Source organism: Caretta caretta, chromosome 8 (assembly GCF_965140235.1).
Source record: "Caretta caretta isolate rCarCar2 chromosome 8, rCarCar1.hap1, whole genome shotgun sequence".
Classification (NCBI taxonomy): Eukaryota; Metazoa; Chordata; order Testudines; family Cheloniidae; genus Caretta; species Caretta caretta.
In genome coordinates, this window is record NC_134213.1 from 57,837,353 (window position 1) to 57,864,820 (window position 27,468).

The window sequence follows — 27,468 nt, forward strand, 5'->3', positions numbered from 1 at the left end:
AAAATACTGTCAGTGCGTATTTCATTCAAATTACTGCAGCATACTAATGTTCCTATAGTTCACCTAAATATTTTAATAAATGTTGTTGATTAAATACACTTAGAAAATTTAAAAAAGATTCCTGCTGCATATGCAGATCACTTTTAGATTATTTGTACACACCTGAGAAATTGCTAACTGATTTCCTTAGGGCCTCTTTGATCAGAAATTGAAGAGGTTCTGCTAGTGTGTGTTGCTTTACACCAACAAGGCTTCATCATGATTCATGACACGAAAGAGAGCTGTTTTTTATATATGCTGAAGCTCTCATTACTGCATTCCACTCCACCACAGACCACTACAGAGCACAAAGGCATGTTTTCTTCTCTCTCTATGTCACAGGGTGACACTATCTCTTTAAGAAGAAAGAGGCCAATCCACCTGTGACTGGCCACCTGACCCCCAGTTGGGCTTAAAACAGAGCGCCTGGGCTCTTGAATAGGGAGTGAGACCTGGTAAGTCAGTCAGGAAATAAAGTAAGTGAGATGAGAACAAAGGAGAGATGGAAGGAAATGCAGAGAATTGACCGAGGAGAAGAACTGCAGGGAACCAAAAGGAGACCAGAAACTGCGAGCTGCTGGTGAGAAACTGAAGAACTGGCGAGACATGGGGAACCCTGTCAACTTGCAGTCTTGAGCAGTGGAACCTAGGAAGAAGGAAAGAACAAGTGTGGTCTATCTGAGCTGGACCCAGAAGCAAGGGGTTGACTCTGGAGGGAGTTCTCGAAGAGCAGGGATAGGACTCACAGGTAAGGAGGCCCGGCGGAGTGTAACCCTGCAGGGAGCTTTCTGGCATAAGACTCAATTGGCAGGCTGTGGGAGAAACTGAAGAACAAGGGGCTGGTTCTGGAGGAATAGGACTGGCAGACAGGGAGGCCTGTCTGAGTGGAATCCTGCAGGGAGCTCTCTCATGGAATACCTGGCTTGCAACTATGGGAGAAGACTTGTGGCAGAGAAATGGATCTTGGACCTCTCAGACAGAAGGACTGGAGAACAGGGTCTGAAACATGGACTAAAGGATCTAGGACAGCGTGGTTACTGTGGTTAATGTCTAGAGCCCTGCGTGGATACAAAAAATGTGTATCTGCATCCAATCTGCAAAAATTATCTGTGGCTATGTGTGGATTCACAGGGCTCTACATCAGGGGCTGGCGTGAGACTCTGAGGTACCCAACTCCCCTGCCAGAACCCGGTCGAGAAGAGCTGCGGGCAGCTGTGGGGAACCCGCCCAGAGTTGCAGACCCTCCAGGTAGGGAGCTTGGGGGCAGGGACACTGCCAGGGGCTGCTCTCACCCCCCACCCTATGCGCACCGCTGGCAGGTGGAGGGTCTGCAGTGGCTCCCCATGGCTCCCCAGCTGGGCTCCATGCTGGCCTGGCTGGAGGGAAAGGGGGTGACCTATGGACCTGCCCGAGGGCTGCTTGGGGCCCCCCACCCAGGGCAGGTGGAGGGTCCGCCGTGGCTCCCCACAGCTGCCCACCCGGCTCTTACCATGGCTGGACTGTGGCTCCAAGCTGCCCCACTCCCCGGCCAGAGCCAGGTCAGGGAGAACCATGCTGACAGCTGTGGGGAGCCCGCCTGGGTCCCGCGACCTGCCCTAAGTGGGGGCCCCGAGCAGCTCCTGCCAAATGTCTCTGCCTCCAGCCCCCCACCCAGGGCAGTTGGTGGGACCTAGGCTCCCCACAGCTGCCTGTGTGGCTCTCCCCTGGCTCTTACTGGACTCCAGTGTGTGTGTGTGTGGGGGGGATGCCTCAGAGCCGTAGCCTGGCCACGGTAAGAGCCAGGCGGGCAGCTGTGGGGAGCTGCGGTGGACCCTCCACCTGCTGTGGGTGGGGGGCCTGAGCAACCTCCATCCAGTGTCCCTGCTCCCCAGGTCCCCCACCTGTGCCAGGTGGAGGGACCCAGGCTCCCCACAGCTGCCAACACCGCTCTTACCCAGATCAGGCTCCATCCATGGAGGGGGGTGCCTCAGAGCTGCAGCCCAGTCATGGTAAGAGCTGGGCGGGCAGCTGTGGGGAGCTGCGGTGGACCCTCCACCTGCCCCAGGTGGGGGGGCCCAAGCCACACACGGCTCCTGCTCCTGCCCCTGCCCCGCCCCCCAGGTCCATCGACCAGGGCAGGTGGAGGGTCCGTGCCATGGTGCCTCACAGCTGGCCCCCCGGCTCTTACCATCAGAGCTCTGCGCGGATACAACATTTGTAACAGCATCTGCGCTGCTATTCACAGAAATGGTCCATGGATATTTGCACCCATGGATGCAGATATCAGCGGATATAAAGCGGATACCCATGGATTTGCAGGGTTCTATTAATGATTCTCGCATTTGTGAACTGGGAACCTTTTGATTGGGAATGAACAGCTGCTGCATTATAACCTTGTTTTATTTTGGGGTTCTGAGAGGAACTGTTCTTACTATGATAGATCTGTGGATTATGGCACTTCATATAAATAAAAGAATTTGAATTTGCCCCTAAGAGAGACAGTATTCCATTGCGCAGGTGAATTTCAAGGGGAAGACTGTGCTCCTGGCATGACATCGCCTGCTGCTGGATGGTGCTTGGGCAGGGCACCTTGTGACACTATTCACGAAAGGTAGGTTACAAAGTTAGTGCAAGACTTTTTTTTTTTAAATGAGCATGCACTGAGAAAATGGTATACACACAAAGAACTGCTCACATAGCCTTATAGAATGCATCACACCCTGCATAGGAAGTCATGTTTGTATTGTCTTTCAGAACTGGTATCGATAAGGCTTGTATCAATGGATTCTCATCCAGAAGTAATTGAAATTATAGAGCTAGTTTAAAATCTCTCTCTACCCCACTCTCCTCATATGCGCGCACACAAAATTTACAAATGTTTTTGTGCATTTTGTGTGTGGGAGGGAAGAAAGTTATTATTCAAAAAAGTAATTAAATTGAATTTTGGAAATTTAACTAGCTCTAAAAATTTAACTGTAAGTCCACTATATGGACTCCACATTCACATTTTATGGCATGGACATGTGCCACCATTATGTCTTTTGATGTTATATACTGGAGAAAACTAACTATTAGCAATGACAGAAAAGTGTTTCCTCATATTGCTTTATATTTCTGGTCCTCAGTGAACGTATTCATATAAGCTGTCTACCTACATAAAACAAACTGCAATTTTTTGTCTCTGGCAGGTTTAAATTTTTGTGCAATCCATAAAGGCAAGGGCAGAAATAATTTGGGTATCACTGACAATTGGGATAGTACCAGAGGCTGTATAAAAGAAAGGTAGAACCGCAAAATAAGCAATAGAAGTGTCAGTCTCAACAAGATATAGAAGATTCTGCATATCCAATTGAAGAACGTTCCCCAACAGCTGTTATGAGAAATTATAAGTCACAAGAACAGCATTGCTCAAGCAGGGAACACAGACAAGAGCATGAGTTTATTCTTTCAGAAGGAACCCAGTGACGTTTTGGAAAAAATGGCATAACAGAATGTATGGTTGCTGATGGGTAGGCTATATTATACTACATAATACAAACTTCAGGCAAAGGGAAAAAAAGTGGCCAAGCCAGCCAAGACTTCAAAGTGGGTGTCATGTTGTTGCTGTTCTTGAAGTATTTTTCCATATCCCCCCCTGTGCTTAATTTGTTGATAGAACAAAGCACTAAACAAGGAGTGCCATCATGGGAGACTGCCATGTAGTATCTTCTGTCTCATTGAGATTACCACTGCTACTGGTTGTTTGGCTTCTCCATCACTCTTTCCATCAGCCTTCAATTTCCTAAGTGAAATGGACATAATTATTACCTTCAATTTCAATGGCAGAAACCTGTAAGGAAAAATTAGAATCCAGAGACCTTTGATAGGTCTGGTTGTCAAACTGGACATATGTAGAACCTACACAGTGACCTCTATGTTCAGTTCAGAGGGGCATAACACTCCAGGTGAATGGGCACAATGATATTAAACAGATGTTTGTGAAAAATAATGTACAAGTAAAGACACACCATGTTAGAATGTTGCGTAGGTCGCTATTCTAAAATATCCCCACAGTTCCTCCTGAAGACTTTCTTCATATTTAAGAGGATAAGCTTTGGCTAGTCCAGCACCAAGTTCAAAAATAGCTTCTTTAGTGTGGGAAGTGAATTTCTAAATCTTGTGAATCTGGAGCTGACTTCCATGAATAGGAGAGGAGTACTAGCATGAGGTCTCCACTTACATACATCTGTCTAATGGCCTCATATTCTGTATTTCTTGCCTAATGGCAAGTGAAGAGCAGAATGACTCATCCTGGAAGCCTGCATATAGCTTCTGCTAAATATGGGGTTTAAGATTTTGGTTCATAATCTGGATTAAAGTTCAATAATGCTACATATACTCAAATCCCATGATGCAATGTATAGATCTGTATTACATATCTATTAGGCATACCGGTAAGGTCAAAATAGTCAGAAAATGAAGCACAAACTCAGGTTTCTGAAAAAAAAATCTTTTATCAAAAACATATTGAAAAGGGGGCAACAACAAAAATTAACTTGAACAACAATCGCTTAGTGCTGTGACACTTGATCATTTAGCTGTAGGCAAAATTATTGTTGTTGGTCTAGAGATCTAAAATTGTAACATTTGCTATACTTTTACTGAATACCACAAATTAATGTTTCTGCATGCCTGACTTTGTAATCAGAGGCTGTCAGGCTGCTGTTTGTAGGTAGTGTGACGGGGCAAGGCCAGATGGCTATAGAAAAGTAGAGGGAGACAGATATATTAGCTCCAGGCTAAACAAATCCCTGGTACCAGGATAAGTGAAATGGCAGCTGCTCCAGGTCAGTTAAGACACCTGGGGCCAATTAAGAACTTTCCAGAAGGCAGGGAGAAGGCTAGGTTGATTGGGACTCCTGAAGCCAATCAGGGGCTGGCTGAAACTAGTTAAAAGCCTCCCAGCCAGTCAGGTGGGTGTGCATGTCAGGAGCTGTGGAAGGAAGTTGTGCTGTTGGAGAGGCTGAGTAGTACACACCATATCAGGCACAAGGAAGGAGGCTCTGAGGTAAGGGTGAAGTGGAGTTTGAGGAAGTGAGGGCTGCTGTGGGGGAAGTAGCCCAGGGAATTGTACATGTCATGTTTCTAAAAGGTCAGCTACCATAGCTGATACTATTAGGGTCCCTGGGCTGGAGCCCGGAGTAGAGGGTGGGCCTGGGCTTCCCCCTCCCCCCACCTTTGCCCCCTGATTAATCACTGAGACTGGGAGACAACAGAGACTGTGCAAGGAAGGATAACTTCTCCTCACCTCCCTTGCTGGCTTATGATGAAAGTGGCTCAGTAGACTGTGACCCTTGTCCCTAGAGAAAGAAGGGTTATGTGGAGGGTCACAGTGAGCCTCTGAGGCTAGCAAAATCTGCCAGGAAACGCAGGACCCACGGAGGCAAGGACAGAGCTTTGTCACAGCAGCTTCACTTTCAAATGCAGAAACAGATTTGGTACATCAAAGCTGATAATGCAGGATTAAAATTCTTACTGCCCTACTCAAATTTTCTGATTTGAGTGAAATACTGACTAAGATTATTTGTGCTTTTCCATTGTTAGGTTAGTACATGCATGACTGAGCAACTTTCAATTACAGAATACCTGAAGCTTTGAAAATCTTGAATCCTTGCACAGGACTTGTTATTAATATTGGTATCATGCTGTGATAAAACCACATTTTTAATCTTACAGTATTTAAGGTACATAAAGCACCACTGCTGTTAGAGATTTACTGGTCTCCCACTGTTCAAGTTCATGTCATCAGCAATAGTGGAAATTCAGCTTTTAGCTCATAGGCAGAAAAACTATGGAAAAAGCAGATGTTATTCAAGGGCCTTCCTTCTGTTAAAAAACAAAACAGTTTACGCCCCAAAAGTTTGCTACTTTACATACAAACCATTTTGTTACAAATGTATCGCAGGGGAAATACGTCGACATTCATAGTATATGTATAGCTCTTAATGGTCATCACCTTTGAAAAACCAAGCTTTTCTCTTTTAGGGGTGCCTAAATATGGTTGTAGGAACTTAATTGTAGATGCCCACAAATCTTAGTCAGAAAATGGAGTAGGAACGTTCAAGGCCAAGGACCATGACAATATTTCACAGAAAGAATGGAAATGGGAGAGCTGAAATAAGACATGGGACGTGCGGGGTCTTTGAACAGGCTCCATGTGAATTAGCTCAGGAGCCTGAACAATCTCATGTTTTGTGTTACCTAAATTATTTGCAAGGAGTTTGATCTGTGTCTACTTTTTTCAGCTGGAGGTCTTTCTATCAACAAATTCTTCTCACAGCACCCTTTTGCTAATCTTTTCAGAGCATTACAGTGTAGAACACACGATCTTGAACCTTCACAGTGAATTAGAACATTGTCACCCCCTGGAAGCAGCTGATAATTTAACATTTTGATATGAGCTAAGAGAACATTTCATCACACTGAATGTGCTGCTTCCATTGCATAATTTGGCATCTGTGAGCAAAGAGGTTAATATACCCATGAATAATTGGATATTTCTGCACCAGCACGTCACTATTTAATTGCTTTTTATAAAATTACATGATTTCACCATCGCCTTCTTCCCTGTAAACTGCCCGCCTTAGATTTTTTCTAAGCCAGATCCTCAGATGGTGTAAATTGGCATAGCTCCCTTGAAGCCATTGGAGCTACTCTGATTTACATATGCTGAGGATCTGGTGCTTTGACTTTTGCAGCTTCTGTTGAGTAGAGAATGCTGATATATAATTATATTTACACTGGTGGCAATATATTTATGGGTCATGTGATACTATAGGGAGAGTGATTCATAATCAAAATATGCCCCTAAGATGTCTGGCTCTGTAAATATTTGACTATTAAGTTGAGAGCTCTCTGACACCTCTCGTTGTCTGCTTCAACAGAATGGTTACATTCCTGGAATCTTGAAATCTACTCCTGCCTATAGTGGTTGCCTGCCCTGCAGGGAGAGTTCTGTTGAATAATATGAAGTTGCAGTTGGGGGAAAAAAAAATACTCACTAGTTGCAAGGTAGGTAGGACTTCAAGGCTTCAAGACTACAGGTGATTTGGCCTTCAAGCACAATGCCCAGATTATTTTCTCTATGATTAAATTTACACATTGTTTTATGACCAAAAATGTAAATTGCCCTCCTCTTCGTAGCAATTTATGACCTGTTGACGTTTCCAGGTCTGTTGTGAGCTGCTGTTACTTCCAGCAAATGGATGACATTTTATTGGGGGTCTTATGGTCTGATATAGGATTCTGAGTGGAGGCTTTCAAAATGTCTTTGGGGATTTAGACACTGTCGTAGGATTGCTGCCCCCTTTTAAAGCAAGTTAGGTCTCAGCCCTCTTGTGACACAGCTGATCTGCCTTCCCCAGTGGAGAAAATGACTTAAGACACATGACCGATGGTTATGTGACTAAATCAGGTCTCTGCAGGAGCAGAAAAAACAGACCTGTGGACAGCCAAGTGGGGCTTGCAGCATGAAGCTGGAGGAAGAGAGAGTCTCCTGCAGTGGACCTGAGAAAGGGCTGGGTAGAAAGCACAGGCTGGAAACTCTGTTTTCCTTTTGGGAAGAAGGCAGGTCAGGTCTTGCGTCTTCTCAGAGAATACCTATATAGGTTGTGCCCAGCTTAAGGCTCAGGTGGAAGACTTTTTTGTGTTTATTTTGAACTTCATGTTAATAAAGCAAACCCCAAGGAGAGCTGTTATTGGGCTCATGAAAATCTCTGGTTATTGGGCTCGTAAAAGGGGTAAAAGGATGATGCTGCAGAGCCGTCCCTTACTATGAGAGGGTGATCAGGATGCTCCTGACCCTGGTACAGACACATCTTCCATTGAAATTAATGGAAGATATGTTTAAATTCCCCAGATTACTTTGGAAATCTAAATAAGAACCTCATACATTTTGTTTTGTTTATTTTGATCTAGCGCTTCCTCATCAAGTGTTTGGAGTTTTTTGATAATGAGCTTAGCCTCCCTGTGGAGTATGACCCTTTGTTTTGGTTTTTGGAAGGTGCATGGGTGGGCAGCCGTGCCCTTTCTCATAGGCAAGTACCATGACTTCCAGTATGTCACCAAGTGACACATTAGCACTGAATTCCTCATGGGTAATTGGCAATTCTCTGGAACATCACAGCATATATTTATGGGATCGTTTATCTGGCAGCACATTTCTAACTACATAGCTAGTAGGCTAGAAATGTCATTCTCGCCTCTTTATGATAAAATTTAGATTAACAAAAACACTGAAACAGGAAGGGATTCACAGAGAGAAGACAGGCTGCTTGCAACTTTGAAAAATACAAAGTAATGTTGGAACATAAAACTGATTTATTATGGAAAGTGCGTATCATCATCCCCATTTTACAGAGTGGAAACTCCAGCATGAAGAGATGAGGTGACTTGCCTAAGATCATACAGGAAGCCTATGGGAGACCAGGGAACTGAATCTCAGTCCAGTGCTTTAAGCACAAAAATATGCTTCCACACTAACAGTCTGGGGAACACCAGGGTATAAATAACTACTTAAAGGATCCTATAAAGACTTTAATGACCACCACTCTACTACATTTGATATAGATTACGTATAACATATGGACAGGTTGATGAGCTCAATAATGATTGCTTTACATGTACTAACTTGTTTCCAGATTTAAGTAGCTGTGAGATTAAAAAAAAATACTAAGAAGTATAGGACCATAAATAAAATACACATACACATGCTATAAGGCACTTACTTGGCATGGGTCATATTTTCAAAGGAATCTTCAATGGGAGTTGAGAGGGCTCACCCTTCTTACAATCAGTTTTTCTATAGCAGTCTTAAGCCTTATATATACTAGGCTTTTTAGGGATTTAGACATTGGGACTTAGACATTGCAACACTCAATATTGCAGTGCCTAATTTATAGGCAACCTAACTAAATATTCATTGAAGCAGGGACTGGAACCCAAGTCTCCAGGTTGAGTGCCCTAACCATGGGGCTGCAGAGTCATTCTCCCTCTCCCTGCCCACTGCATATTTAATTTATACAAAGTGGAAGAACTTCAACAGGTGGGATTGAGCAAGACCCACTCCAAAATACTCAGTAACCTGGTGTCTAGGGAAGTCTCCTGGGAAGTGGAGACCTGGGTGCAAGTCTCTGCTCCAAATTGGGCAAAGTGGGGTTTCAGCCCTAGGTCTTCCACCTCCCCAGAGAATACACTAATCATTGGGTATATTAGGGACACACATGCCCACCCTCAAATTTTCTCTCAACTTGCCCCTGGCTGCCTTTGTGGGGGGCCTCAGCATACCTACTGGAATGGATTTCTGCAGGCAAGGTCTAGTTTGTAAATGCTACTGGGTTTGAGCTAGGGTGTGAAGCCTTGATGCCCCTGATCTGCTCAGTTGACTTTGCACATGCCCACCAGCAGAAACTTAGGCACCTAGGGGACTTTGCCAGTGGGAATATAGGTGCCTATAGGATTAGGTAGCAGCTATGTGGGGTTTTGAGGATCTCAGTGGCATCTAAATGTTAGACCTTGCCACCTAAAGTAGCAGTTAGGTGCTTATATCCCTTTGTGGAGCTACCCCTTAGCTGCTGGTGTAGCCACATCAATGTAGCTGCACTAGTGCAAACCCCTGCTATTGATACACTGCAGGTGTAAAGTATGAGTTGCAATCTCAAATGAAAGTAAGAGGCACTGGTGCACTAGGAGTTTGCTTCCATGCAGTTACACTGGTGTAGCTACACCCTGGCTAAAGCCCTAATATAGACAAGGCACTAACAGCATTTTCCCTTGCTCCCCATAACATCCTACACCTCTGATGCTCCTGAAAGCCTTCAGATAGTCTTGAAAATAAGAGTTAGTCTGAATAGGAGGTGGTAATCTCAGTTGATGATGATCTCAGTTTTTCCAGCTTCCATGCACTATTGGCACTAACAGTCAACAGCCCCTCAAGATTTGATAATAGCTAGAATTGAGTATGATCTTAGTCAATAAAAAAGATACTTAGCAGAGTATTCAGTAGACGAGCATCTTCTATACTGTGATTATTGTGAGACAATGGCTACAGCCAAACAGCTATTTCCCTTCTGTCCAATGAGGGAGATGCAGTAATAAAAATAAAGTGGTCCTCAAGTACCATGCTCCAATTTTCATAAGATTTTATCTTTTGTTCATAGTGGTACATAATGGCTACAGTTTCAGTCAGATACTAGTGAACCTTAAGAAAAATAGCATTTCTTGTCAGTTCCCTTTCCTCAGTTCTATCCAAAATAATAGTGATGATAAATAAAAAGTAAACATGCAGTTTTATTTCTTTTATAAAAAAAAGTTTATTCTATTTTATTGACACTGTCCATCTTTTATCTGTGCTCAGGGCAAAAATCAATAATGCCAGTAAAAGGTAGCATTTCAGAGGAAAAAGTTACGAGACTGAAATTCACACCACTGCCAGCTCGTAATTGGAACCTTAGCTCTTGAATATCTCTGCACTGCATAGAGGAACTTCAACCACAATTTTGCCTTTGTGGAGTTTAAAGCTGATCTCCCTCCACTTCCATCCTGCAAAATGTTTAATAAACATTAAAGGAGACACTCTGAGTGTACATTCTTTTCCACTCACTCATCAGGGAAAGAATCTTAAGAATCAAACAAATGGGCATAAAAATAAACCATCACTTACAGGCAGCTTTATCTAAATGTCTTCAATTGCTGTGGCTGTGGAACCATGCGACAGCACACATAGATCCTACCAAGGGACTGGAAGAAAACAGGCTCTTTCTGTCTCTGTGAAAAACCACAGCTGTCTCCCTGAAGTGGGGGATTGTTAAGGTGTAGCAGGTATGAGCTGGGTTCATTGAACTAAGTGAATGTTCTGAACACATAAGATGAATGGGCTGTGGGAAGATAAAATTGGCAGTGTTGGAAGCTAGGATCTCCTGGAGAGTGATGGTACTGTTGGTGGCAGAGCCCCCTCATCAAATTCAAATCTTGTTTACACAAAACCGGTTTAACCCCTGACTATGGAAGAGTTTGTTTGTTTGACAAGCGCTCTGAATCAAGGCAGGAGTAAAGTGTTTGTCCTTATTTGTTAGTTTAAGCCCTACCTCTGGGGAGCAGCTTGAGGGCTATGTTGACTGGGCTCATTTGTCCCTATTGGTTGGAGTTTAGTCACTGAGCTATTGGCCCCAGCTGGAACTGTAGCTCTTCTGACTTAGTGCAACTTCCCTTTCACATTTCATGTCTCTACCTTTGACAGCCACCACCAGGAGAGACTATTTAACACAGTTGTAGAGTATTGAGTTGATTAGGTTTTAGTCTTATGGTGAGGCAAATCTACTATGGTTGTGTAAACCAGGAAAGAGTTTAATTTGTCATGTTCAGCAAACTGCTCTTACCTTCCATGTTGTAACAGCTTTCTGTGCTTGTGAAATACTTTAAATTATGTGTCTAAAGAAGAAAGAATAGATGAAAGGTAGCATGTCTCAGGTCAAAGAAAATCCTATTTATACTTGGTAGATTGGGGAAACTTGTATGCAAGTCAGCTATATGAATTCTAATCCTTGCAAAGACAATAATATTCTGTGTGTCAAAGTTCCACTAAGGCCACTTTAGCTTATATGTTGTGTGCAGCCTAATATCCAACTTTCCACCCCTTTTCTAAACTTGAAAAAATGAATTTTGTGTGTGTGTGAAAGATACTAGGAGAGCTTGACAGAAATCCTTTTTATACACAGCTCAAGTCATGCATGGGTAAATACCTTGGACCTGAAGAAGCAATTAATAAAAAGAAGTCCAGAAGAATGGTCTTATGCCTAAAACTACAGACTGGCACCAGTGAGGAATGGGTTGTATTCATAGTTCCTGTCGTGAACTTTGGTAAGATGCTGAACTTCCCTTTGCTTTATTCCACTTCTCCCTTCCCCAGCCCTCTTTAAAACAGGCAAAATACATTCAGCAGCATCTACCTCACAAAGATGCTGTGAAGTTACACATTAATGTTTGTAAAGTGCTTTCAAGTCTTCAGAAGATGTTGTTTTATTTATTTTTTTGCTAGGATCAGCCTCACTTCTACCTGTAGAGGCTGTAGATTAATGTTGAACTGAGGGGTGGCTTCAGCCCTACTGAAGGTAATGGGAAACAGTGACCATGCTGAATAAAGAAAGCCAATACAAGGAATCAAGTGCAAAGAAACTTCAGCTGGAGAAATCTTGTGTGATGATCTTGGCTAGCATATTTTGTACAAACTGGAGCTTTGTTGTAACCTGATTGTGCAAGTGAGAAATAGTGCTGTATGAAAGGATTCACAAGTAAAGAAAATCTGTCCAGTACTGATATTTCTTGAAAGGTTTGGTGGTAGGAATGGGAACCCTCTAACTTATTACTGTTACAACATGAGTGTTACTGTACTAGCTATAGGGAAATCATGATTCACCAAAGGTAGGCAGGAACACTTCCAGTTTTGATGAAAATTTTGAATCTTTTGGGAGAAACTGAAAGCTTTTCAGGAAAATTTTAATTTTCCGGAAAAGTCCCTTTTTATGAGAGAAATTTTGAACAAAATGTTCAACCAGCTCTAACTATAATAAAATGAGTCAAATTATGCCCATTAGGCACAGACACTTGCTGGGGGTAATGTGGCATGAAGATACCTCAAGAGACAATACATCTCCACGCTCATGGGTGCAGAGAGGGCCTGTGTTGGCTGTACCATCACTTAAGCTGGTGCAGTGTGTTCCTCTTGCTGTGGTAACAAAGACATTGCAAATAAATAACTATGGCAACGTAATATTGCAATTGCAGGGTATGGTTCTTAAAAAATAATGGTGGTCGGTTCCAATGTTCTGTTTTACATTCGATATAAAACTTCTGCTTTCCGAAAAGACCAAGATTCCCAGGAAGTCACTGCCAAATGCTGTTGCTCAGTATTTAACAGAGGGGAAAATAGTCGGGCTGGCGATTAATCGCAGTTAACTCATGAGATTAACTCAAAAAAATTAACTGCGATTAATCACACTGGTAAACAATAGAATACCAATTGAAATTTATTAAATATTTTTGGATGGTTTTTCTACATTTTCAAATATATTGATTTCTTTTACAACACAATACAAAGTGTACAGTGCTCACTTTATATTTTTTATTACAAATATTTGCACTGTAAAAATGATAAAAGAAATAGTATTTTTCAATTTACTGCATACAAGTACTGTCATACACTTTCACATTAAAGAGATTGCAACTTGCAAATGTAGATTTTTTTTTTGGTAACATAACTGCACTCAAAAACAAAACAATGTAGGCTCTAAAGTTTTACAAGTATACTCAGTCCTATTTCTTGTTCAATCAATTGCTAAGACAAACAAATTTGTTTACATTTACAGGAGATAATGCTGACTCTTTCTTATTTACAACATCACCTGAAAGTGAGAACAGGCATTTGCATGACACTTCTGTAGCAGGCATTGCAAGGTATTTATGTGTCAGATAAGCTAAACATTCATATGCCCCTTCATGCTTCGGCCACCATTCCAGAGGACATGCTTCCATGCTGCTGATGCTCATTTTTTAAAAAAAAGCGTAAATTAAATTTGTGACTGAACTACTTGGGGGAAAATTGTATGTCTTCTGTTCTGTTTTACGCGCATTCTGCCATATATTTCATGTTATAGCAGTCTCAGATGATGACCCAGCACATATTCGTTTTAAGCACACTTTCACAGTAGATTTGACAAAATGCAAAGAAGGTACCTGTCATAAATATAAAGGGAAGGGTAAACCCCTTTAAAGTCCCTCCTGGCCAGAGGAAAAATCCTCTTACCTGTAAAGGGTTAAGAAGCTAAAGGTAACCTCACTGGCACCTGACCAAAATGACCAATGAGGAGACAAGATACTTTCAAAAGCTGGGAGGAGGGAGAGAAACAAAGGGTCTGTGTCTGTCTGTATGCTGCTTTTGCTAGGGACAGAACAAGAATGGAGTTTTAGAACTTTTAGTAAGCAATCTAGCTAGGTATGTATTAGATTATGATTTCTTTAAATGGCTGAGAAAAGAACTCTGCTGAATAGAATGACTATCCCTGTCTGTGTGTCTTTTTTGTAACTTAAGGTTTTGTCTAGAGGGATTCTCTATGTTTTGAATCTAATTGCCCTGTAAGGTATCTACCATCCTTATTTTACAGAGGTGATTCCTTTACTTCTATTAAAAGTCTTCTTGTAAGAAAACTGAATGCTTTTTCATTGCCCTAAGATCCAAGGGTTTGGGTCTGTGGTCACCTATGCAAATTGGTGAGGATTTTTACCAAACCTTCCCCGGGAAGTGGGGTGCAAGGGTTGGGAGGATTTTGGGGGGGAAGGATGTGTCCAAACTATGTTTCCCAGTAAACCCAGTTAAAGTTTGGTGGTGGCAGTGGAAATTCCAAGGGCAAAGGGTAAAATTAATTTGTACCTTGGGGAAGTTTTAACCTAAGCTGGTGAAAGTAAGCTTAGGAGGTTTTCATGCAGGTCCCCACATCTGTACCCTAGAGTTCAGAGTGAGGAAGGAACCTTGACAGTACCCATGTGAGATTTCTAAGGATAGATACAGCACTCAACCCAATGTTTAAGAATTTGAAGTGCCTTCCAAAATCTGAGAGGGACGAGGTGTGGAGAATGCTTTCAGAAGTCTTAAAAGAGCAACGCTCCAATTCGGAAACTACAGAACCCGAACCACCAAAAAAGAAAATCAACCTTCTGCTGGTGGCTTCTGACTTAAATGATGAAAATGAATATGCATCAGTCCGCTCTGCTTTGGATAGTTATCGAGCAGAGCCAGTCATCAGCATGGACCCATGTATTCTGGAATGGTGGTTGAAGGATGAAGGGACATATGAACCTTTAGCGCCTCTGGCATGTAAATATCTTGCGATGCTAGCTACAACAGTGCCATGTGAATGTCTGTTCTCACTTTCAGGTGACATTGTAAACAAGATGTGGGCAGCATTATCTCCTTCAAATTGTAACCAAACTTCTTTGTCTGAGTGATTGGCTGAAGTAGGACTGAGTGGACTTGTAGGCTCTAAAGTTTTACATGGTTTTATTTTTGAATGCAGTTATTTTTTGTACATAATTCTCCAGTTATAAGTTCAACTTTCATAAAAAGAGATCGCACTACAGTACTTGTATTAGGTGAATTATACTATTTTTTTTTACAGTGCAAATATTATAAAAAATATGAAGTGATCACTGTATACTTTGTATTCTGCGGTGTAATTGAAATCAATATATTTGAAAATGTAGACAAACACCCAAAAATATTTAAATAAATGGTATTCTATTTAACAGTTCTATTCATCACAATTATTTTTAATTGCTTGACAGACCTAGAAAATAGTGTGTGACTATGAGATAATATTAATAAATATTAGTTTGTATTTACAGCACCTCCAAAGATCAAATTGACTCATAGGTAATCTTGGGTCTGAACTGCTCAGAATAAAGTAAGAGGCAAAACTTTGAGGATTAGGATCAGGTTTCATAGCAGTGTGTCCTGACCTGTATTAGATTTTTGTCTGTCTCTCTCATAAACTTGCAGAAACTTTTGATTGCAGTTTTTGTAGTTTCGTTTGTATGATATCCTTCATATAGTCTAGTGAAAATGTGATTTAATTAGAATCTTTAATATTACTGCTATTAATCTAGCATTCCTGTACTACCTCAGATGGCCTTTATGTGCTGTTTATATGGCGCTGATATCGTACCACTGTTAATAAATGCCACTTAACCATTCCTGTATGCTTAATATAGATATCTGGAATTACAGTAGGGTACAAAGTTTCCCCATAAAAATCAACCAACAAAACATAAGTCTGTCTATAAAACTTGCAAGTGAAATGACCTGTTTATTGAAAGAGACAAGTGGTAATACTACTTGCAGAGATCTGCCCCCAAAGAAAAGGATGGAGAGTCAATGTGGAGGTCAGTTATACCTAAGTTCTGATTCCTGCTCCACCATTCACTTGGTACATGGTGTTAGGAAAGCTGATCTGCGCCCCAGTTTTCCAGCGATATGTAGGAATAATATTCACTTGCCTCACCCAGGAATTGTGAGTTGCCTTATGTTAAAGTCTGAAAGCACCGAGACACTCATATGGAAATATCATAGAAGGAAGGAACAATGAGGAATAATTATTTAATGCATAACACTTTGATTATCTAAACCACTGCATAAGTGGTATTAACGGTCAGAGCAACTAATGGTGTGTGGTTCAAGAGCTGAGACATTCCATAAGGAGAGATAAAAGCATTACTATATATTTAACCCAGTGGGCTAGTAATTGAGGACAAATGTGTACAACATCACACCACTGCAAATTCAACACCCCCAGAAAAAAGAAACAAAACCCCCAGCAATTCTGGTTCCTTGATTCTCTTTTGATACTTATATTTTACCAATCCTGGTGGTATCAGACCTCCTTCCAGAGCTTAAAAACAAACTTAGATTAGCGAAGTTAGTAGTGGGAGTAATTTACATCATTGGTGGTTTAGTTTTTGTACTCTACCTGTAAATAGATGATAAGTTGTTTTATGGAAAGCACAACTAAAGCAGTGTTTTGCATTTGGATCTGGAAGTGTGGTAAAGATTTGTGATCTTTCTTCATTCTGCCAGGAATGAATTCCATGACTGAAGGCCAGCTGTGACGAACAGCATAGGGGGCTGAATAAGATGACTTCTTGATGTCCCTTCCAGCCCTAGATTTCCATGAGTCTATGAAAATAACAGTTTGCCGCATGGGCTTGAGCTCCCTGTAACACTCTCACAGTGAGCTGTTTCCTCTTTGAATTTGCTGATGATACTTAGAGTGTATTTTGATTAGATGATATCCTGGTCTGTAAGTGAAACAATAGCTCTTTGCACTGAGTGGTGCTATATTTTACAAAGTGCAGGCTGGATTGAAGAGGTGATTCACCAACTATAATAGCTCTTGGCAAAGAATTTTTGCCACGGAGGAGGAGAAAAATGTTCTCTTAGCCTGAAACACAGCCTCAGCATAACTTGTCAGAATTCTTTGCATTTAAATCTGTCTCAGCCCTAGCTTTCTGCCATTGACTCTACATTTTGCACCCTCTTCTCTTTCATCTGACTCAAGTCATCCAAGAGCCATGCAGATGTGTGTGGGATATGTACAGAAAAGGGCCAATTCCATAACCATTGTGTTGAGTTGATGGCAAGTGTGTGGTGATAGCAACTCACCAGCTCTGCAGCATCTTGTTTTGTTGGTAATCTGTCATCATTATAGAGTGCACTTTGGAATTTGGTAGGATCCATGAGCTTTCGGGACTTGACATAATAGAGTGACTTTGCTGTTGCCTGGAAGCATAGAGAGAATTCTGGCAATTGCTTTTCTCAGATGGTGTTCTGCCCAAGTTAGGGACCGGCTAGTGTTGTTCACTGCATCCATATGTAATCCAAAGTGGATACATGTAGATCTTAGTGTGGACCAAATTCTGTTGGTGAAGAGACAAGTTTTTGCGCTTACACAGACCTCTTCTTTAGATCTGGGAAATGTAGTAACTTTGGTCAAATGAAAGATATTACCTCACCTGCTTTGTCTCATTAGTTAGACAAGGCTTTCTTCTTCTTTTCAACAGCTCTGCCCAAGAGTTTACAGTGTATTCTACCAGCATTTATGAGTCAATTTGTCTTTGATATACATCTTTTTTCTTTTTCTTAAAAATCCTCTCACAAGGTCCTTTTAGTTTCTTCTTTCCCAAGGGAACCTTAATATTAAAAATGTGAAACTGCGATCAGAATGAATTAAAGTTTTACTGTTTCCCATATGAAGAATTAATTTCTTCTATTCTTGTTCTTGTTACAACCTTTGTCATGAGCATGAATTAACACAAAGTTTCATTGCTTAATAGTCTATCTAAATTATGGCAGAAGAATGAAAATTTGACCTTTGTAGTATATTGTCTTCTGGTTGGATTGCCCCTGCTCTTTTTTTCATAAAATTATAACCAAAAAGAGAACTGCAAGAAGGTGGTTTAACAGCAGACCTGTGTAAATGTCAGTGGCGTGTGTTCTCAAGGTTTTGTGGGACCCATATTTTGAGGGAGGGAGGTTTAGTTCACATTGGATTTTCACTTCCAGTGTCTTAATTGATATTTTGTTTTGGGTTATGTGGGTGTGTTTTTGCCTTATTCTGAAGCATAAGAGATTGACCACAGCTGGAGATGGGACACTGGACCAGTGCTGTGAGGTGGTACACAGAATATTTTGCTTAGATACTTGGTTGCCCCAGGTCAGATTGGCAGGAACCTGGGAGGGGTTTCACCTTGTTCTGCAGCATGAGGTGTGGATTGCCTGCTGGGATCATTTGGACATATCTCCTCTCATCAATTCCCTAGTATTGCAGGAACCTTGGGAACTGGTGGCACCTTGGTCTCTCCTGTTCTCTGCCTGTGGCACACAGCAGTTTAGTTAGACCAAAGCATTTCAGTCCTTAGGATTCTAAAGTCATTAGGCTCAATATAGGGGCATCTGAGTTAAATGTATTGGCCCATGATATATAGGAGGTTGGACTAATGATCTAATGGTCCTTTGTGAGCTTAAACTCTATGAAATTATTGGGATATGAGCCTGACAAATCAAATTGGAACTGAGCTGAAATCATTGTGTTCACCATGAACTTAGGTAAAGATTGTAAATCACTTCTTGGCATCCTCAAGCAGGAGGCCAACACAAAGCTCAGTCCAGCTTTACCCAAATGAATTATCAACCTTTTAGCAAATCTGAGATGAGTTTAGGGTTGAAAAACTAAATCCAAACTATGAAATCCAGGGAAAAAACACTTGATTTCTAATTCTATTTCATACATTTTTCATCAGATCTTTTTTTTTTTCAGTGAGGAACATCTGAGACTGATTCACTCTGGACATAATTCACTTCACAGCAGAGGGCTTATACAATGGCATCCATCCTACTTGGACTCCCACATGGAGGGTTTATGCCCCAATCTTGTGAGCACTTATGCACCTGTAGTACCATTGACTTCAATGGAACTACTCACCTGAGTAAAGTTAAGCATGTGTCTAAGTATCTGCAGGACTGGGGCTCAAAGCAGTCGAGTTATACCAACATAGTCCTGGAGAAATGTAGTGCAGAATCACTCCGTTAATAGCAGCAAAAATGAATCCGAAGAGATGGAAATCAATCCTGGTGTGGAAGACTTGTTACCCAGGGTTTTCAGAACCCAAAGCAGTGGTAACTTAACTGTTTCTCTCCAGGCAGTGTCAGGAACAAATCAGTGGGGACGTAGCTCGATCTGTCTGAATAAATAATTGATACAAATCAGAAGTGCTTTCATCTAAAGCTACTTTTTTATTAGATCTCAAATGTGCTCATGTGTGCGCACATACACATTCATGCTGCTGCAGTAGGGTTTACAGCATTTCAAAACAAGTATATTTACCTAGAATTAATAAATGGTTCTGAGAGATCTGTGGCCAGCCTTCCAGGGGGCTCTGCATTCTGGTTAGATGCTGGAGAACTTAGCTGTCAAATCCTTGCCACAGAATGGACTGCTCCAAAGCATATTCCTTTGCCTAATCTTTTATCGCTAACTTCAAACAAAGCACTTAACCTATAGTGTCTCCTCCTGGGTCACCAATGCTCCTAATTTCAACATAACTACTCATCTCTTATCAGAACAATTCTAGTCATAACGAGAATGTGTCAGGGCACTTAAAACCAAAGTTGCTTTACTCTCTTCCATACTTGTTAACTTTCGATTTCATCCTCCCATTCTGATTAACAAACTGCAAGCATGCAGCGGTCTGACCTTGCCTCACAAAGGCCTAAGATTTTCCTGGCTCTGTGAAGTTTGGTTTTCTGCTGGCAGTGGCTGAACATACAAAATGGTTGACTGTTGTATTGTCAAATTCTGGGGTAACAGACTTGCCATTACATGTCCCTCCATACTAGTTAAGTCGTGTATGTGTGTGTGTGTGTGTGTGTGTGTGTGTGTGTTTTTAATACACAACATATGTACTTTCTCCCTGGAACTGATTTCAATGGTGTTACACAGATGTAACCCAGAAGTAATGACATTGTGAATCAGGCCCATGTATTCTATTTATGTGCCAATATTGCTCAACTGGGCACAGTTCATTGTTGTTCCTTAAGTAAATACAATATGCCCTACCTTTATATAGTAAAAAAAAAAAGTTAAGATTTAACTGTAGGATTTCTTTTTTGAGCCCCATCTGCAGCATTGTTTTGTATTAACTTTCCAAACGTTAACAAATTCAGTAAGTTTCTTACTTTACTAACTAATACTGGAATTTTTCCACATTCTTAATTAGCTTTTACCTGTACTGCCATTATTTCAATAGTGTATTCCAAACTGTATGCCTTCCAAAAAGCATAGCCAATGTTATGGCTCCAATCAAGCAACATCAGTTTTGATTAATTACATTTAAGTAGGGAGCTATTAATGAATAATAAACTTGTGATGTAGAAAAACAGGCAGTTTCTGGGCATTAATACACAAAGAATGAAACAGTTAAAAATATATGTACACGGGGCTTCTCTAACCATTTCTAGAAGGCCATGCAACTATCGCCTTTCTATGCCTTTTAGGGATTGGACTGGATTCTGGTCCAGGATCCAGTCCTCATATACTGCTCTGGTACAAAAGGGGCTCAAGAGGCCAGGGAAGAATTCCTTTTGCGTGCGGCTGACACAAGTGTCCCTAAGCTATCCTCCATGCAATCCCATATATAAATAGAACCCTGGAGGTTGGGTAAGAAGAAGCATGCTTATTGCACTCAGCACTTTGGGAATTCAAGGCTGTAAAGCAGTTTGCAAAAGGAAGTAGTAAAATAGAGTAACAACATGGGCTTATTTCAGCCCCGGCAGGAGCCCAGAATCTAGGTCGCATAAAGACATCTTTACCTCCCCTCCCCGTGGGCTGAACCTCCTATGCTGTGTCTCTCAGGAGGCCAGAACAGATTCCAGCCCCTCTTCTTCAGGGAAGGTAAGAGTGTTTAATGGGCACTAGAAAATAATAATGGGAAGCTATTGAATTTTTAATCACCACTGGGGACAAGTAAATAATACTCCCAGTAGACGTAGCACTACTGTCTTATTTAAAAAAATGGCATGTCATTTACGATGGAAATTGAAATGCTCAATAGTGTACAACGCTGAGTTGAAAATCAATTCCACCACTTACGGAGGATGTGATTTTTAGTAGAAACTTACATTACTTCTTGTTTTGCCTCTTCCATTAAGGTGTTTATGTTGGCAAAGAATGCTGTTAATAAAATATTCCCAAATATTGGTACAGTGACTCTAGTAGGGCAAGTCCTTTACGTGAGAAGCTATTTTGGAAGGTGTAGTGTGCTATTGCCTAAGTGCTTCCAATATTGTATAAATACTGTGTTTTTACACATTGCTTTTGTTGCTCAGAACAACAGGAATTGATGGTAAATGAAGAACGCTTACAGAATAAGGAAACTAGATGGTAATAGGAACATGCTCGCTGAAAGGATTTGTGACCTTCACAGGATGTACTATGTCTTTCTTCCACAGGACAGAAGCGACTTTCTCTGTACAAAGTGAAAGCTGGTCTCCATATTGGAAGAAGAAAAGGAGTACTTGTGGCACCTTAGAGACTAACCAATTTATTTGAGCATGAGCTTTCGTGAGCTACAGCTCACTTCATCGGATGTATACCGTGGAAACTGCAGCAGACTTTATATACACACAGAGAACATGAAACAATACCTCCTCCCACCCCACTCTCCTGCTGGTAATAGCTTATCTAAAGCGATCATCAAGTTGGGCCATTGCCAGCACAAATCCAGGTTCTCACCCTCCACCCCCCCCACACACAAACTCACTCTCCTGCTGGTAATAGCCCATCCAAAGTGACAACTCTCTACACAATGTGCATGGTAATCAAGGTGGGCTGTGTCTAGCACAAATCCAGGCTTTCTCACCCCCCCCTTTTTTTTTTCCCGGGGACACACACACACACACACAAACTCACTCTCCTGCTGGCAATAGCTCATCCAAACTGACCACTCTCCAAGTTTAAATCCAAGTTTAACCAGAACGTCTGGGGGAGGGGGGGTAGGAAAAAACAAGGGGAAATAGGCTACCTTGCATAATGACTTAGCCACTCCCAGTCTCTATTTAAGCCTAAATTAATAGTATCCAATTTGCAAATGAATTCCAATTCAGCAATTTCTCGCTGGAGTCTGGATTTGAAGTTTTTTTGTTTTAAGATAGCGACCTTCATGTCTGTGATTGCGTGACCAGAGAGATTGAAGTGTTCTCCGACTGGTTTATGAATGTTATAATTCTTGACATCTGATTTGTGTCCATTTTACGTAGAGACTGTCCAGTTTGACCAATGTAAATGGCAGAGGGGCATTGCTGGCACATGATGGCATATATCACATTGGTGGATGTGCAGGTGAACGAGCCTCTGATAGTGTGGCTGATGTTATTAGGCCCTGTGATGGTGTCCCCTGAATAGATATGTGGGCACAGTTGGCAACGGGCTTTGTTGCAAGGATAAGTTCCTGGGTTAGTGGTTCTGTTGTGTGGTATGTGGTTGTTGGTGAGTATTTGCTTCAGGTTGCGGGGCTGTCTGTAGGCAAGGACTGGCCTGTCTCCCAAGATTTGTGAGAGTGTTGGGTCATCCTTTAGGATAGGTTGTAGATCCTTAATAATGCGTTGGAGGGGTTTTAGTTGGGGGCTGAAGGTGACGGCTAGTGGCGTTCTGTTATTTTCTTTGTTAGGCCTGTCCTGTAGTAGGTAACTTCTGGGAACTCTTCTGGCTCTATCAATCTGTTTCTTCACTTCCGCAGGTGGGTATTGTAGTTGTAAGAAAGCTTGACATAGATCTTGTAGGTGTTTGTCTCTGTCTGAGGGGTTGGAGCAAATGCGGTTGTATCGCAGAGCTTGGCTGCAGACGATGGATCGTGTGGTGTGGTCAGGGTGAAAGCTGGAGGCATGTAGGTAGGAATGGCGGTCAGTAGGTTTCCAGTATAGGGTGGTGTTTATGTGACCATTGTTTATTAGCACTGTAGTGTCCAGGAAGTGGATCTCTTGTGTGGACTGGACCAGGTTGAGGTTGATGGTGGGATGGAAGTTGTTGAAATCATGGTGGAATTCCTCAAGGGCTTCTTTTCCATGGGTCCAGATGATGAAGATGTCATCAATATAGCACAAGTAGAGTAGGGGCTTTAGGGGACGAGAGCTGAGGAAGCGTTGTTCTAAATCAGCCATAAAAATGTTGGCATACTGTGGGGCCATGCGGGTACCCATAGCAGTGCCGCTGATCTGAAGGTATACATTGTCCCCAAATGTGAAATAGTTATGGGTAAGGACAAAGTCACAAAGTTCAGCCACCAGGTTAGCCGTGACATTATCGGGGATAGTGTTCTTGACGGCTTGTAGTCCATCTTTGTGTGGAATGTTGGTGTAGAGGGCTTCTACATCCATAGTGGCCAGGATGGTGTTATCAGGAAGATCACCGATGGATTGAAGTTTCCTCAGGAAGTCAGTGGTGTCTCGAAGGTAGCTGGGAGTGCTGGTAGCGTAGGGCCTGAGGAGGGAGTCTACATAGCCAGACAATCCTGCTGTCAGGGTGCCAATGCCTGAGATGATGGGGCGCCCAGGATTTCCAGGTTTATGGATCTTGGGTAGTAGATAGAATATCCCAGGTCGGGGTTCCAGGGGTGTGTCTGTGCGGATTTGATCTTGTGCTTTTTCAGGAAGTTTCTTGAGCAAATGCTGTAGTTGCTTTTGGTAACTCTCAGTGGGATCATAGGGTAATGGCTTGTAGAAACTCGTGTTGGAGAGCTGCCGAGCAGCCTCTTGTTCATATTCCGACCTATTCATGATGACAACAGCACCACTGTGCAGCGAGGTAAATCTAGCCATGTATCAATCAGAGGCCAGGCTAACCTCCTTGTTCCAATAAGAACAATAACTTAGGTGCACCATTTCTTATTGGAACCCTCCATGAAGACCTGCCTGAAATACTCCTTGATGTAAAGCCACCCCCTTTGTTGATTTTAGCTCCCTGAAGCCAACCCTGTAAGCCGTGTCGTCAGTCGCCCCTCCCTCCGTCAGAGCAACGGCAGACAATCGTTCCACGTCTTTTTTCTGTGCGGATGCCATACCAAGGCAAGCATGGAGGCTGCTCAGCTCACTTTGGCAATTAGGAGCACATTAAACACCACACGCATTATCCAGCAGTATATGCAGCACCAGAACCTGGCAGAGCGATACCGGGTGAGGAGGTGATGTCAGCGCGGTCATGTGAGTGATCAGGACATGGACACAGATTTCTCTGAAAGCATGGGCCCTGCCAATGCATGCATCGTGGTGCTAATGGGGCAGGTTCACGCTGTGGAACACCGATTCTGGGCTCGGGAAACAAGCACAGACTGGTGGGACCACATAGTGTTGCAGGTCTGGGACAATTCCCAGTGGCTGCGAAACTTTTGCATGCATAAGGGCACTTTCATGGAACTTTGTGACTTGCTTTCCCCTGCCCTGAAGCACATGAATACCAAGATGAGAGCAGCCCTCACAGTTGAGAAGCGAGTGGCGATAGCCTTGTGGAAGCTTGCAATGCCAGACAGCTACCGGTCAGTTGGGAATCAATTTGGAGTGGGAAAATCTACTGTTGGGGCTGCTGTGATGCAAGTCGCCCACGCAATCAAAGATCTGCTGATATCAAGGGTAGTGATCCTGGGAAATGTGCAGGTCATAGTGGATGGCTTTGCTGCAATGGGATTCCCTAACTGTGGTGTGGCCATAGATGGAACCCATATCCCTATCTTGGCACCGGAGCACCAAGCCGGCGAGTACATAAACCTCAAGGGGTACTTTTTTCAATAGTGCTGCAAGCTCTGGTGGATCACAAGGGACATTTCACCAACGTGTGATGGCCGGGAAAGGTACATGACGCTCGCATCTTCAGGAACTCTGGTCTGTTTCAAAAGCTGCAGGAAGGGACTTTATTCCCAGACCAGAAAATAACTGTTGGGGACGTTGAAATACCTATATGTATCCTTGGGGACCCAGCCTACCTCTTAATGCCATGGCTCATGAAGCCGTACACAGGCAGCCTGGACAGTAGTCAGGAGCTGTTCAACTACAGGCTGAGCAAGTGCAGAATGGTGGTAGAATGTGCATTTGGACGTTTAAAGGCGCGCTGGCGCAGTTTACTGACTCGCTTAGACCTCAGCGAAATCAATATTCCCACTGTTATTCCTGCTTGCTGTGTGCTCCACAATATCTGTGAGAGTAAGGGGGAGACGTTTATGGCGGGGTGGGAGGTTGAGGCAAATCGCCTGGCTGCTGGTTACGCGCAGCCAGACACCAGGGCGGTTAGAAGAGCACAGGAGGGTGCGGTGCGCATCAGAGAAGCTTTGAAAACCAGTTTCATGACTGGCCAGGCTACGGTGTGAAAGTTCTGTTTGTTTCTCCTTGATGAAACCCCCCCGCCCCTTGGTTCACTCTGCTTCCCTGTAAGCTAACCACCCTCCCCTCCTCCCTTCGATCACCGCTTGCAGAGGCAATAAAGTCATTGTTGCTTCACATTCATGCATTCTTTATTCATTCATCACACAAATAGGGGGACGACTACCAAGGTAGCCCAGGAGGGGTGGTGGAGGAGGGAAGGAAAATGCCACACAGCACTTTAAAAGTTTACAACTTTAAAATTTATTGAATGCCAGCCTTCTTTTTATTGGGCAATCCTCTGTGGCGGAGTGGCTGGTTGGCCAGTGGCCCCCCCACCATGTTCTTGGGCGTCTGGGTGTGGAGGCTATGGAACTTGGGGAGGAGGGCGGTTGGTTACAGAAGGGCAGCAGTGGCAGTCTGTGCTCCAGCTGCCTTTGCTGCAGCTCAACCATACACTGGAGCATACTGGTTTGGTCCTCCAGCAGCCTCAGCATTGAATCCTGCCTCCTCTCATCACGCTGCCACCACATTTGAGCTTCAGCCCTCTCTTCAGCCCGCCATTTACTCTCTTCAGCCCGCCACCTCTCCTCCCGGTCATTTTGTGCTTTCCTGCACTCTGACATTATTTGCCTCTACGCATTCGTCGGTGCTCTGTAGTGTGGGAGGACTGCATGAGCTCAGAGAACATTTCATCACGAGTGCATTTTTTTTCTTTTTAATCTTCACTCGCCTCTGGGAAGGAGAAGATCCTGTGATCATTGAAACACATGCAGCTGGTGGAGAAAAAAAAAGGGACAGCGGTATTTAAAAAGACACATTTTATAAAACAGTGGCTACAGTCTTTAAGGGTAAACCTTGCTGTTAACATTACATACATAGCACATGTGCTTTCATTACAAGGTCGCATTTTGCCTCCCCGCACTGCGTGGCTACCCCTTCAACCCTCCCCCCTCCCCGTGGCTAACAGTGGGGAACATTTCTGTTAAGCCGCAGGCAAACAGCTCAGCAGAAACGGGCTCCTCTGAATGTCCCCTGAAGAAAAGCACCCTATTTCAACCAGGAGACCATGAATGATATCTCACTCTCCTGAGGATAACACAGAGAGATAAAGAACGGATGTTGTTTGAACACCAGCAAACATACACTGCAATGCTTTGTTGTACAATGATTCCTGAGTACGTGTTACTGGCCTGGAGTGGTTAAGTGTCCTACCATGAAGGATGCAATAAGGCTGCCCTCCCCAGAAACCTTTTGCAAAGGCTTTGGGAGCACATCCAGGAGAGCTGTGAATGCCAGGACAAATTAATCCTTTCACATGCTTGCTTTTAAACCATGTATAGTATTTTAAAAGGTACACTCACCGGAGGTCCCTTCTCCGCCTGCCGGGTCCAGGAGGCAGCCTTGGGTGGGTTCGAGGGGTACTGGCTCTAGGTCCAGGGTGAGAAACAGTTCCTGGCTGTCGGGAAAACCGGTTTCTCTGCTTGCTTGCTGTGAGCTATCTACAACGTCATCATCATCTTCTTCGTCCCCAAAACCTGCTTCTGTGTTGCCTCCATCTCCATTGAAGGAGTCAAACAACACGGCTGGGGTAGTGGTGGCTGAACCCCCTAAAATGGCATGCAGCTCATCATAGAAGTGGCATGTTTGGGGCTCTGACCCAGAGCGGCCGTTCGCCCCTCTGGTTTTCTGGTAGGCTTGCCTCAGCTCCTTAAGTTTCGCACGGCACTGCTTCGGGTCCCTGTTATGGCCTATGTCCTTCATGCCCTGGGAGATTTTGACAAAGGTTTTGGCATTTCAAAAACTGGAACGGAGTTCTGATAGCACGGATTCCTCTCCCCATACAGCGATCAGATCCCGTACCTCCCGTTCAGTCCATGCTGGAGCTCTTTTGCGATTCTGGGACTCCATCATGGTCACCTCTGCTGATGATCTCTGTGTGGTCACCTGCAGATTGCCATGCTGCC

The 27,468-nt window shown here is 43.1% G+C and overlaps 1 long non-coding RNA gene across 1 annotated transcript; it reads left to right on the forward strand.

Annotated features, from left to right (window-relative positions):
- The first annotated feature begins 146 nt into the window (after positions 1-146).
- Positions 147-21,819, forward strand: LOC142073101 (uncharacterized). The gene is made up of 4 exons (XR_012669787.1): positions 147-787; positions 2,536-2,629; positions 11,772-11,913; positions 21,608-21,819. It is a non-coding gene; the product is annotated as an uncharacterized LOC142073101 (long non-coding RNA).
- The last annotated feature ends 5,649 nt before the right edge of the window (positions 21,820-27,468 follow it).